The following is a 12,923-nucleotide window of genomic DNA, read 5'->3' as shown; positions in this document are numbered from 1 at the left end:
GTACAGACTTCAGAGACAGCAGCAACAAGAACAGCAGCAGCATCAGCAGCAGCAGCAGCAGCAACCTGAACCTGACAGAGGCTTTGTCGATTGTCGTATCGATACCAAAGAGTTCTTCTTCTCTTTCCGAAGAAGCAGACCTATCGTCAGAAAGTCTATCGTCAGAGGACGTCGCATTCTTAGAAACTAAAAGATTGCCCTAGCTTCAACTTCACGCAAGCCAAAAAACAGCCCTTTTCAGGGCTACCCCAATCTCTAGAAAAGAAATAACAATCGATTTGCCAATGTGTGTATGTAGAGTAGTGTGAATACAAACACTGACTTTTTTCTAGTGTGAGTGTATGTGTTTGTGTTTGTAAGCGCTCAAGTAGGTTAGTGAGGATAGTAGATTATGATCATGTTTTTCTTTGCTGTTTGACGTGCGTGGATAGTAGATTTTGGGTTTGATTTGACTGATTTGAGTATGTGGATAGTATATTATTAGTTAAATGAAATTTTTTAGAATAGTGATGGGTAGTATAAAAAAGTGAGTGAGTGTTTCTTTTAAGTCTGCCCGTTGTTTGGTCATGATCTAGGTAATATAAATTTTGCTTTAGGGGGATGTTTTCCTTCACGTCCGCGCTTTTAGTATAAATTGAAAATCGCTCGGCACTCTAGCTACCCTTGTTGATTGATCAACACCAGAATGAACACCAGACTAGCTAAACTTCTAGAACTCCAGATGCAACTGGAATATGCCAGGCGCATACTAAATGAACTGGCCGCGGAGGCCATCGTCGAAGAGGGAAGGAGGAAAGAGGAGGAAAGAAGAAAAAAAGAAGAGGAGGAAAAGGAGAGAGGAAATTTCAGAATCCCAGAGACAGAAGATTGGGATTCTGAAGCCACTTATCCCGCCTCTGCACTCCCAACAAAAAAAGAAAAAGGAGACTGGGGAAGAAGGTGTGTGTGTGGTGCCAGGCCTGGAAGGTGCCATCATTAACCAGGTGCCCCCTGGAGTTTAAAAAAAACAAACAGCCCTTTTCAGGGCTACCCAAACCTTTAGAAAAGAAATAGTAATCGATTTGCCAATGTGTGTAAGTAGAGTAGTGTGAATATAAACACTGACTCTTTTTACCTAGTGTGAGTGTATGTGTTTGTGTTTGTAAGTGATAAAGTAGGTTAGTGTGAATGGTAGATTTTGGGGTTTTGAAGGCGCTCAAGTACGTTTGTGTGGATAGTAGAGTATGGATTAAATTATAATGCTTTGCGTGTGTGGATAGTAGATTTGGGGTTTGTTTATTGCTGCTTCACTTATGTGGATAGTAGATAATATGAAATGAGAAAAGTAGGGGGATGTTTTCCTTCACGTCCGCGCGTTTTAAGTGATGATCTAGGTAATATAAATTTTGTTTTAGGGGATGTTTTCCTTCACGTACGCACTTTAACTATAAGAACCCTCAGTGTTCGTTATTCGCACCATTCCACGGAATAAACAAAACGAAGATGGAAGTGTCCCAACTGTGTAACAATTTAAGGCATGTTTATTTTTGGATGGTGGATGGGGAATATGGAGTTGAAAGGATTGAAAGAGATTGGAGGTTAAGAACAAGTCTGCGCTACGTGAACGAACTAAAATTAGCCAGGGAGATGATAGAGGGATTAATTGAAGAAGAAGTGAAGAGATTGAGAGGGCTGATAAATCCCCCCATGTCAGAGTGGGGACAATAAAAGAGGCCATGGAGAAGGTAAGTAAGAAGGTTTTTGGAAGAGATAGAACAAAGGTCAGAATGGCCCTTTGTCAAAAGGAGTGTTGAACAATTGAAAAAAGGGGAAGAAAAGATGAGAAAGGTGATAGATGAAGAAGTGCAGAAAATCAAGGACAGGTGGGCAAAAGATAGGAAAGAAGAAGAAAATAGAAAGAAAAAGGAAGAACTAGAGAAACTGAACGCTAACTGGATGAAAATGCAACAGAAGTTCCGAGCCATGGGTCACCCGGACTGGATACCGGAAACAGAAAAGAAGAAGAAGAAAGGAATGATGGCAAAAATAAGGGGATGGATAAAGAAGTTAAGGAGTTAGAAGAATAAGAAAACCAAAGGCCCTTTTCAGGGCCACTCCAATCTCTCGAAAAGAGATAGACTTTCAATTGCCTACCCCATTTTTTATTTTATGTGTGTGTGTGTGTGTGTTCTATCCCTCTCCCCTGTTCCATTTCCATAGACCCATCAGGTCGGGACTATATTAAAATAGGGTCCCGACCCTGTTCCATTTCCCATGTCAATTTCCCCTTGAGGCTATACAGTCCCAAAATCTATTCCCATGTTCATTTCCCCTTGAGGCTATACAGTCCCAAAATCTATTCCCATGTTCATTTCCCCTTGAGGATATACAGTCCCACTATCTATTCCCATGTTAATTTCCCCTTGAGGCTATACAGTCCCAAAATCTATTCCCATGTTAATTTCCCCTTGAGGCTATACAGTCCCACTATCTATTCCCATGTTAATTTCCCTTGAGGCTATATAGTCCCAGGGGTTTCCGTAATGTTAAATTTCCCATTGAGGCTATATGGTCCCAGGGGTGTTTTTAATGCTAATTCCCACTGAGGCTATATCGTCCCATTTCACTACTGACATTCAAGCAATTTTCAAAGTTTATTTGAGAAAAGGAAACAAGATTAAGTTGTAATGTCTCCACCATATTTTTTCTTTGACTAAGTACTCAAACATAATGGAAAGAAATCAGCCAATACTAAAAATAGAGACAGTTCATTGTTCAGGCTTATATAGCACTGTGAAGGTTCAAATGACTGCCACAGTGTAAATTCGGGCATATACGATTCCTTACATTCAAAAATGTTAAAAATGGACATTGACAGTAGTACCGGGACTAAGTGAATTGCAGTGACTTTAGATGTGCTCATACGTCTTAAGTTCTCGTGCTGTAGGAATGCATGTTTTATGTACACACACGCTTATACACGTACACATTAACGCGCTGATGCAACACAAACGGTATATAAAATTATCACGTTAAGTGTTTATCATCCTTACCTGCCAGAATGCATAGCAAATACGAGAACATCCAACGACTAAATATTGGCAGCCGCGTCGTGCCCTTTATTTAAAATCATCTCTGGGGCCGTATAATGTGCCGTTCCATACATCGTCTGGACCTTTGATCCTGGCCCCACTTTCTTGGCGACCCCAAAGTCAATCTATCAAGAAAAATAAAATACAATTGTGTGTTATGAAGCTGAAATGTAGGATACGATTGGAAAGTGTCAATATGTTAACTTGAGAACTACCGCATAAGTTATAATACGATTGTTTAATTGTAAAATAATTTGACTAGCATCCCTATGGGTGGTGTTGGGAAGTACTAACATTGATTCGCTGAATCCATTTTGCATCAACATGGAATGTGGTGAAGGTTTTCCACACCAAAAGTGGCATACTGGTTCTAAGCCTACGGTTTAATGTGTAGTTATTTTTTTAGTTTGCCAGCCCCCATCCCCCTCCCGCCGCCTGTGCAAGCAAAGCTTCTCACTAACATTTTTAATTTCACTAATGCATGAGTTAGTATTTCACGGTAAAAATGAACGAAAACTATTTAAATATTAAGAAAATGAAAAAATGCAATCAAATGTTGTCGTTTCATTTGCTTGAAAAAACCAACTTGGTGCAATTAATTTTTTTTTATTAGTTTTGTTTGCATTTACCTTTATGATTAAAACAATCATATAAATTAATATAAATAATTTCTCTGTAATAGATAATAATGTGCATAGCATAGCTACTTTGTGAATTAGAGTAGTTCACTGTGTTGAACTGTGTAATATATGAACCCAGAGTGAAATTGAGTGCTAATTCACTCAAAAAAGGGCAACAATAGTTAATAACGTCACATGTAGAAAACAAATGGAAGTGATATAAATATAGAGACAACGAGCGAGCTCAAACTTATATAATCATGTGATTTTGTTTTTATATGTATTATATACTTAAATGTGAAATATAGAATATTATTTGCTAAATAATTTACATATCTTCCAATGTTTTGACGTTTAAAACAATATATATATATATATATATATATATATATATATATATATATATATATATATATATATATATATATATATATATATATATATATGTGTGTGTGTGTGTGTGTGTGTGTGTGTGTGATATGAACTGGTATGGGGATGTGTTACTTGAAATAGTTCACAGAGTGTCAGGATAATTTGAGACACAACATTTCGCCACGATCACTGACAAGTGTTAGCGGTGCACCATAACTTGTGAAGACTTTGTTGTACAAAACACTGGCGATTTCCGTTGCTGTCTGAGAACGTAAGGGATAGGCTTCACACCAATGTGGGGCCCCGAGTGACCGAGTGGTCTAAAGCGCTCTTCGTTACGGATCACTGCCATCTCACCTCTGTCTGAGGCGGTTCGAGTCTAAGATTCAGCCAATGTGGGTATGTGAGAAAGCTTGCCAGTAGCTTCTGGTGGGTCGGTGGTTCTTTCCGGGGTTTTCCTGGGTTCTTCCTCCACCATTAATACTGGCCGCCATGTATAGCCTATCGTGTGCTGAAAAATGGCGTTAAACCCCACAACAACAACAACAACATCACACCAATGTGACAAACTTTATGTCACCAATAAGATATACTGGTAATCTTCCTTACTTTTTGGTATGCACAAAATGTCCATGTGCCACCGAGAAAATACATCTTCCAGAGCAATGTGTGCAATGGCGCCTTTCGAGCATTTGTGTCCCGTTTAATGAATTGACATTGAGATCATGATGTAATATAGTCATACACATTTTGATACATTTTAAGCCAGTAGTATTTTTGTTTGATAGCTTGATGTGTTCTTTGGACACCTAAATGACAACCACCTGCTTTTGAATCGTGATAAGAAAGAAGGACATCGTGTCTCAAATGTATTGGTAGAACAACTTGTTTTATGAGTTGATCTGAGGAAGTTTTACGTTTTGCTCGAGACTGTAAAAATGATGTAAGACACCACTGATAAGTACATACTAACTTGCTTCATACGGAATAGCTTTTGCGCGACGAGTATTTTCTGGTAATATTCCTTGCTCTAAGTAAACATACATCTTGTAATCAAGGCACTCGCGCTGATATTGGGAAATATCTGGTAGTTCTGAAGAAGGATCACTGAATGAGCTATCATTAGTGTGTACTGATGATAGGATCTGGATATCTTCTTTAGTGTAGTATAATGTAATTTCTGTTAATTCTTTTTCTATAGATTGAACAGCTGGCTCTGATTGAGTAGTATGTGTGTCTGTGTAATCTGGAGATTTGTCCGCTTCACTGTGGGTAGTAAAAGTGTGTTCGTAGTGTCGACGTGAAAGTTTAACAGCATTCATTTTATATGTTCTGGAGTGCATATGATGTCAAAATCGTATTCTTGCAACGAAGTGACCAACGAATTAATATAGTGTCCTCATTAATAGTGTCCTCATTGATGGTAAATATTATCTGTGTGTGTAGTACGTCTACACATGCCAATACGTTATTAGCACGTACATGCATAGCCATTTGAGTAGGGTTAACAATTTGTAAAAGATTAGTTTTGGCAACTGTCAACTAGCTGGATGAATTGTAGAGTTTGGCATGTTTTAAGACGGTTCAAGTAAAACAGATGTTCCTTTGGGGATCTTAATTGGAACACTAAACTGCTACCAGGAAATACTTTTTATTCCAATGACCATCTCCACCTCCCCTCCCCCCAATCAAACAGCGCACATGTGGACAAAAGTCGTGTTTTTGGTCTTCACTTTGGAATTTTCCATTCTGATAATATTTTTATGTATCCGCCCTATTGGATTTTCCATTCTGATTTTATATATAAGTGCTATAGAATTTTCGATTCTCATATCCAGCCTAATCCGTTAAATAATCAAAGGATATGGTGAGTCTATTGATGCAAATGAACATGCATGACAAATCTAGATGACTGCTCCGGTGGCCTAAATGGTTAGAACGTCCGCCTCGTAGGTCGCGAGTTCGAACCCCGGCAGAGTCATACCAAAGACATTTAAAGTTGGTAATAGCAGCTGCCTCACTTGACGCTCAGCAACAAGAAGTTAGTTGTAGGACTGGTCGGGCTGATCTCAGGATAATGTGATTGGGTGGAACATCATGTTACATGTCTGCCCCAGTGCTAGACATCACTATAAATTGCCACACTGCAGACAATGCAGAAATATGACTGTAAAATTGTTAAAGCTACGTCAAAAATCCAAATCTCTCTCTCTCTCTCTCTTACACACACACACACATACACAAATGCACACACACACACAAATCGAGTTTAAAATACAGAGTAAAATTCATTTTATAAACTCTCTACTCTAATGGTCATACCACGATTGCATCAGATTTATAGAGTGCGCCCGCCTTTCAATAAAATCACATAAATAACAGTATAATTTTCCATAGTTCACAAAAAGATTTTTCTTTTCTTCTCTCTCTCTCTTTCAACTTTTGTACACTCCATGTAAAGCATTGTGCTCCACGGAAAGAATGTTACATGTATGTGCCAAATTAATGATGTCAATTACGCACAAATGTGTAATGTTGCAATGATTGTAAATGTTGACCTGTGATTTGTGTTTCCAGATGTTAGTGACGTCGCCTTGCAGTATTGTAGCAGTTGTGGTTTTGTCATGTGCCACTTATTTGTTGCCTGAGGTTTATTTTTATTAATTAAAGCTTTATTCTGTTCTGAGAGCTCCAACCCCCTCACCTTCAACATTGAATTCATGAGTGATTATGCGTGTTATTTACATCGCATGGAGAAGTGACTCGACGGATGTGGAAGATTAATCAACATGTATCGTTGAAAAGGTCTGAGTGGCACTGGGAGAGCAATATAAACAGCGACAAGCTGCCAAAAGACGGACAAATGAGCTTAAAGGGTTTGTCGAAAATAATCGATTAATGATACCAGTATATGTGTTAGCAGCATATATATATATATATATATATATATATATATATATATATATATATATATATATATATATATCCACGCCGGCATGTAAATATAATAAAATGACTGTTTCATACCCAATAAATATTTTATTTTTATTAATTAACTGTAGTGCTGGTGATACACTACTTTTACCATTGACGTCCCTGTCATGGCGCATTCTTCCTGGCTGTGCTGCCAAGGCTGATCTTGGTTACACGTTTCAGCACAAGTACGGCACAAGGGAAACATCAGTTTGCCATGGTAATGGTGAGGTAACACGGGATGGTACAAGTCCGTGGGAGGCAAAACTTTACACTTGATCAGACCTTCGTATTGTCGAATGTGGTCTAGGTCGATGTGTTCCGTCAACAATTGCGGGTGCCCTGCAGGAAAGCGACAAGATTTACACACGTAGGGATACAGTGGGCACACGTCCAAGTATTTGATTTCTTCTCCTTTCTCTTCGTCGACTTGGTACAGCAAACAGGTGGCATTGGTCCTTCCTCCGTACAAACTATCCCTCGGGTTCAGGGGGTCCACCCACTGGTAACTTTCTACGATACGTTTAAACTTGGGATCGATTTTCAAACAGTGATTGTATTCGTGTTCGAACATTTCCACCAGTTGGTATCCTTGCTGTTCTAACATCAAACTTCACTGGCAAGTGGCCTGGTACAAGTCTTCCATGGTTCGTTGTAAAAACTGATTTTTAGTGCCACGTTCAGGGTAACAGACGGGACATCCGTGAAATAAGCAACCGTTAAACTCGTACACGATCTTGGGGTTTTCTAAGTCCCACCAATCTACCGAATACGTTCCGATGGTCTTTTCGCCCCCTCCGTTGCGGGCATGCTGAATCCATTTGTCTTCCTTGTCGCACAAGTAATGTAACCAGCGTAGGGCTTTGACCGAGTATTGACGTTTGACATAATTGGCTGTTTGAGGGCTGATGACAGCCAGTGTGTTTGCGGGCATGAATCGTTGTCTGTACACTAAAGAAAACGCGTTGGCAATAGTGCAAGCTTCTTTCAAAGCATCGATCCCTCCGTGTTCCATGAACAGTTCTCCAAATTTTCCACAGCAACGTCGTAAGATGTCCACGTCGGAACGACAGTATTGTTAACATTTCTTCCTGAAAGTCGAAAGGGTCCTAGGCATGGGTCTGATACCAAGCGTAGAAAGCTTCTCATTGTTCGGTAGGCATGTTGTCGAGGTCATATTCTTTAGCCTCAGGCAAATGGGGTAGAACAGCATGTTGATTGGCTTCGGTATTGAAAAAGTGAGGAAAATAACCTTTAGCCATTTCTGTCATTCCAAACGTTTTAGGCATTCGGCTCAAAGGCATGGCCAAGTAACCTGTCGAATCTTTAAACTGTACTTGTCCCACTTGCATGGAAATGATTTTCAAAGTCACTTTAGGGCGTTCTGTGCCTTGTTCCGTATAGTATCTCAAAAGAAACTGTCCATCGTATCCGGAGAAATTGTGAGCCATCACCGTGGCATGGCGATGACAATCGCCGTAACGTTCGATGTCCTCTTGACTCCACGTCTTGTCGATGGGGTCTATGACCCATTGGGTAAAATCGGCTAACGTGTTCGGTCCCCGAAATATTTTTTCACGTCCTCCAGGAATCTTACTGCATTGAGGGCAATGACTAAAGTTAGGTTCTTTGATGCACTTTTCACACGCTCGGTGAGCCACGCAGAAATCAGGAATGTGAAAACCGGTCTCTTGCATGCATTCGAAATCGAAAAAGATGAAATTGCCTTTCTTCTTGTGGTCCTCATTTTCCTCTTGTTGGAGTTAGTATTTTTGCATGTAGCATTCGTGTTCCAAGTCCACGATGTGGTGACAAATATGACATTTTTTCTTTCCTCGACATACGTGTGCCTTGGCATTATTGGACGTATGCCTTGTCCACAGGTAGGACACAATCTCAGGAGTTGACATGCACACTTTTGCTGTGAACCTTGCGTCTTTAGATGTTGTTGGTAACAGGCAGGGCTGACAAAAGTGTGCTGACAAGTAGGGCAACGCACTCGTTCTTGTCCTTCGTCCAGACAGGGTTGAGAGGCCAAACATCCTGAGCATTTCGATCCACAATGCTTGTGTTGCTCTCGATTGTTATAGCCATAGTCACATTTCTCACAATAAAATATTTATACCAGGAATCCGGTGATAGTGGTAATGGCATCGAAATGTTTATCGTGATGATAGACGTGAATGTATTTTCCATTTTTAAATTCTTGAGGGTGTACTTTCAAGGTGTAGCGTGGAGCTAGGACATCTTGCAATTTTTGCATTTCAGGAATGCCACAGGGTATGTCTTTGGACAGGCCGGCTTATTGTAACAGGAATTCTGCTTCATTTCGTTGTTTGGCTCAGTCCGATTGTTGAATAATTTTGCAGGTTCTTTTCCATTCTCCCGTGTCGTTCATGTTGGCATACGTTCGTCCCACCACGATGGCAAGGGCTAAACACATCTGGTCGTGAGGGTTGTTAATTTGGACGAGGCTCGTTTTGGTGCTGCGAAGTTCGTTCACCAACAACACCTTTTTGCGTTGTCCGGTCCGTTGGGGAGGAGAGACGTGGGTCATGGACAGTGTGGCTTTTCCATCGGTGATGTGAAACTGGTCATTAAATTGTTGCACGTGTTGAATCTTGTCGATGACTTTTGGAAGGTGTCAATTCTGCCGGGCTACTAAACTGAATCCAAACGGGTGACTTCAAGCTGTCGTGTTGTATGGAAAGTCTCAAGCGATTGTCTTCTTTGACTTGACATTGTTGTTTCAGTGTTGTTAACAAAGAATCCCACACTTCGGTGATGAACTCTTCTGCTTTCTCCAGCGGTAAGTCGGGCTTGAAATCCTTAAACTTCACCCTGTAAGAGTAAGCTGTGGTTCTAAATTTTCTAGAGGAGCGCTTTTCCGTCTCTCGAATATGATAGTACTTTTCAGGGTTTATTGATGAACTTGAACTGGGTGTAGATTCGCTGGGTTTGAATTCTGGTTCACTCATGCCATCCTCAAAATCACTGGCATGAATTTGTGCCAAGACTTCAGCGATGGTACGACGCAATAGATCACGTTTCCGCCTCTTACATTCTTCTTCATTCTTCTCCAAATGATTCGAAAAAGTCAAATGACTACATGTGAAACACCATGGGTTACTTTATATCCATGACAGACCAGCGTATATATAAATGGTGTGTGACTTGCCTTCCACTATTCATTTCACTCTTAAACTGAGCAGAAAGATGGAAGAACCTCACAGATCGAACTTTTCATCAGAGCTTTGTGAGTTTTAATTGATGTTGGCAATTGAAATACTATCTCTTTTCAAGAGAAATGAGTGACCCCGAAAAGGACCTTTGGGGTATTTGTTGGTTTAAACAATCAACTTTAACTGCCTTAAACTTTTGCCACAGCCAAGGCTTACTTCTGGGCTGCGTACTGTCGATGATGATTTGGTAGAAATCACTAATTGCGGAATGGTAGGTGTAGTTACAGGGTTGGGTTGTTTAGCTCGGGAAGGTCGTATTCTCTTCGGTCGTAATAAAGAAGTCCGATACATTTGTTTCAGACTTCTTAACTCCGCTAAAATGTCCAACAGTACCGTGACCGTTTGACTTTCACCCTCCTGTTTCTTTGCTGCTTCTTCTTGTTGTTTCTTTCTTACCTCTTCTTCTTGCTGATGTTGCTGTAGGAGAAAAGCTTGTTCTGTTTCCTTTTGCTGCTGTATACATTTCTCCAGTTCTTCTTTCTGTTTCTGTTTAAAATTCTCCACGTGTGGTAAAGAAGGAGAAAGTGGCAAAGGTACTGGTTTAGGAACAAATTCTTGCGAGGTAAGAAAATCCACAAAATCCCAGTTATAATTCACCTAATCTCGAAGTAAGTCCGGGTTGACTTGGGTGGTGCATCCGTATTCATTGTCTTCTGAGTTTCCGTCATGATTGAAAACTGTCTTATGGATTGACTGCGTACAAACGCTATCGCCTCTATATAGGGAATGTGACGTCACAGACTGCTCTCTTCGGATTGGACGTGGGGCGCCTGAATTTTGAAACGCGTGTTTGGATTGGTCAATGAACTCAATCCGTTTCGATCCTCCCTTCCCCTATAAATAACCGCAGTTCGCTGCATTCATTGACCTGTTCTCGTCGCCAAGATGTGGACCAACATGTAATCCTCTACTCCAGTATCTTCAATGCTGTTCCGTACGGACTTACCCATGTATGTCCGATCATCGTGGACCATTGTCAAGATGACGGATACAAGTGTGTGGAAACGAAGAATCTATGTAGACAAGGTTGTTTAAGAGGGTTTTGATTTACGGTCCAGAAGTGAGACACAGTTTGAGGAAAAGAAGAAGACCTAAGCGATGCCCTCTGTGTTAACATGGAATAAGGTTAACATAAACCCAAAGGCCCTTTTCGGGGCCATTCATAAGTCTCGAAAATAAATTGACTTTCATGCCTAACCCGTTCAACAATTTTTTTTTTGTAATTTGTTGTATCAGAGTTTAGTCTGTTGTTTGTTGTCTGTGTTATATCCATCTCCCATGTTAAATTTCCCTTGACGCTACAGAGGCCCAAAATATTCCAATGTTAAATTTCCCTTGACGCTATACAAGCCCACGATATATTCCAATGTTAAATTTCCCTTGATGCAATATTCGATATCTTGTGCTCCCATGTTAAATTTACATAGACGCTATATTCGATATACCCTATTTTATACATTAAGGTCCCCTTGACGCTATACAGTCCCACTATACTACTAGTGAAGGATGGACAAACAAAGTCATTATTACGATTACAATTCACTTCCTTGTTGAATTGCCACCTGTATATTTGTATAATTCAGTGCATGTAATAAGTTCCCATCATGCTCCAAATTGTTGTAGCGAGTAAACATAACACTCATAACCATTAGCGTTTCGACAGCCAAACTTGGATTTTAATAGAACCTGACGGATACAAAATTAAAATAAAAAGGTAAGTGTCTACGTCTTTTTGTTTGTCAACTTGAATTATCAATCATCTCTATGATATTGCTCTAAGCCGCTCATTTGTTAAGTGTGGAACTAATCGTTGTTGAAATTTAAAGAAGAAATATATTATCTGTACGATTTGTCTGCCATATTAAACTAGATAAATCGGATTTTTTTGACATCCAAGATAAAGATACAAATCACAAATGCTTCTTACCTGTAGAACGGTGACAATGAAAGTAACTGAAGTTACTTTTTCACTATTTTAATGCAGTAATTTAATCTTGTGTTATCCATAAATACATAATTGCCTTCCTGGTTTGTAGCCTTTGCCTATTCTAACCACCGTGCATTACATTGATTTAGTGCCATTATATATAAAATACTATGTGGAATAGATAACATCTAAAAGCAACGTTAGGAATGGAAATTGAGTAGAAGTGTGCTTTATTTTTAAACATGTAATATGCTCTTGCTCCAGCTACTTCTACTACTAATGATGATGATCATTATTATTGTTATTATTTTTATTATTATTATTATTACTATTATTATTATTATCATCATCATTATTATTGTTATTATTATTATTATTATTATTATTATTATTATTTTTATTATTATTATTATTATTATTTTTATTATTATTATTATTATTATTATTATTATTATTATTATTATTATCATCATTATTATTATTATTATTATTATTATTATTATTATTATTATTTTTATTATTATTATTATTATTATTATTATTATTATTATTAGAGCAATAACATGATTCGCCATTGCACGTTAATATGCTTGTTTGCATAAACATACCCCTAATCCCTATATTTATTCTCGTCATATATATGATGTGCTTTGCTGTTAAGATACCATTATAAAGTTTAATTAGAGACTATTTAAAAATTTAATGTTTTCGAAAATTT

The 12,923-nt window shown here is 38.9% G+C and overlaps 1 protein-coding gene across 1 annotated transcript in view; it reads right to left on the bottom strand.

The window, feature by feature from the left end:
• LOC149800295 (uncharacterized) overlaps window positions 1–12,923 on the bottom strand; it is a 288,953-nt gene that overhangs the window by 24,748 nt on the left and 251,282 nt on the right. The window contains exon 2 of the mRNA XM_089957213.1: window positions 3,033–3,196. The gene's annotated coding sequence lies outside the window, so the exon portion shown is untranslated. The remainder of the gene's footprint in view (window positions 1–3,032; window positions 3,197–12,923) is intronic.

Source organism: Sinohyriopsis cumingii, chromosome 5 (genome assembly GCF_028554795.1).
Source record: "Sinohyriopsis cumingii isolate HCF-2022 chromosome 5, ASM2855479v2, whole genome shotgun sequence".
NCBI lineage: Eukaryota > Metazoa > Mollusca > Bivalvia > Unionida > Unionidae > Sinohyriopsis > Sinohyriopsis cumingii.
The sequence above is the reverse complement of the archived record's forward strand: the minus strand, read 5'-3'. Positions and strand labels throughout refer to the sequence as shown.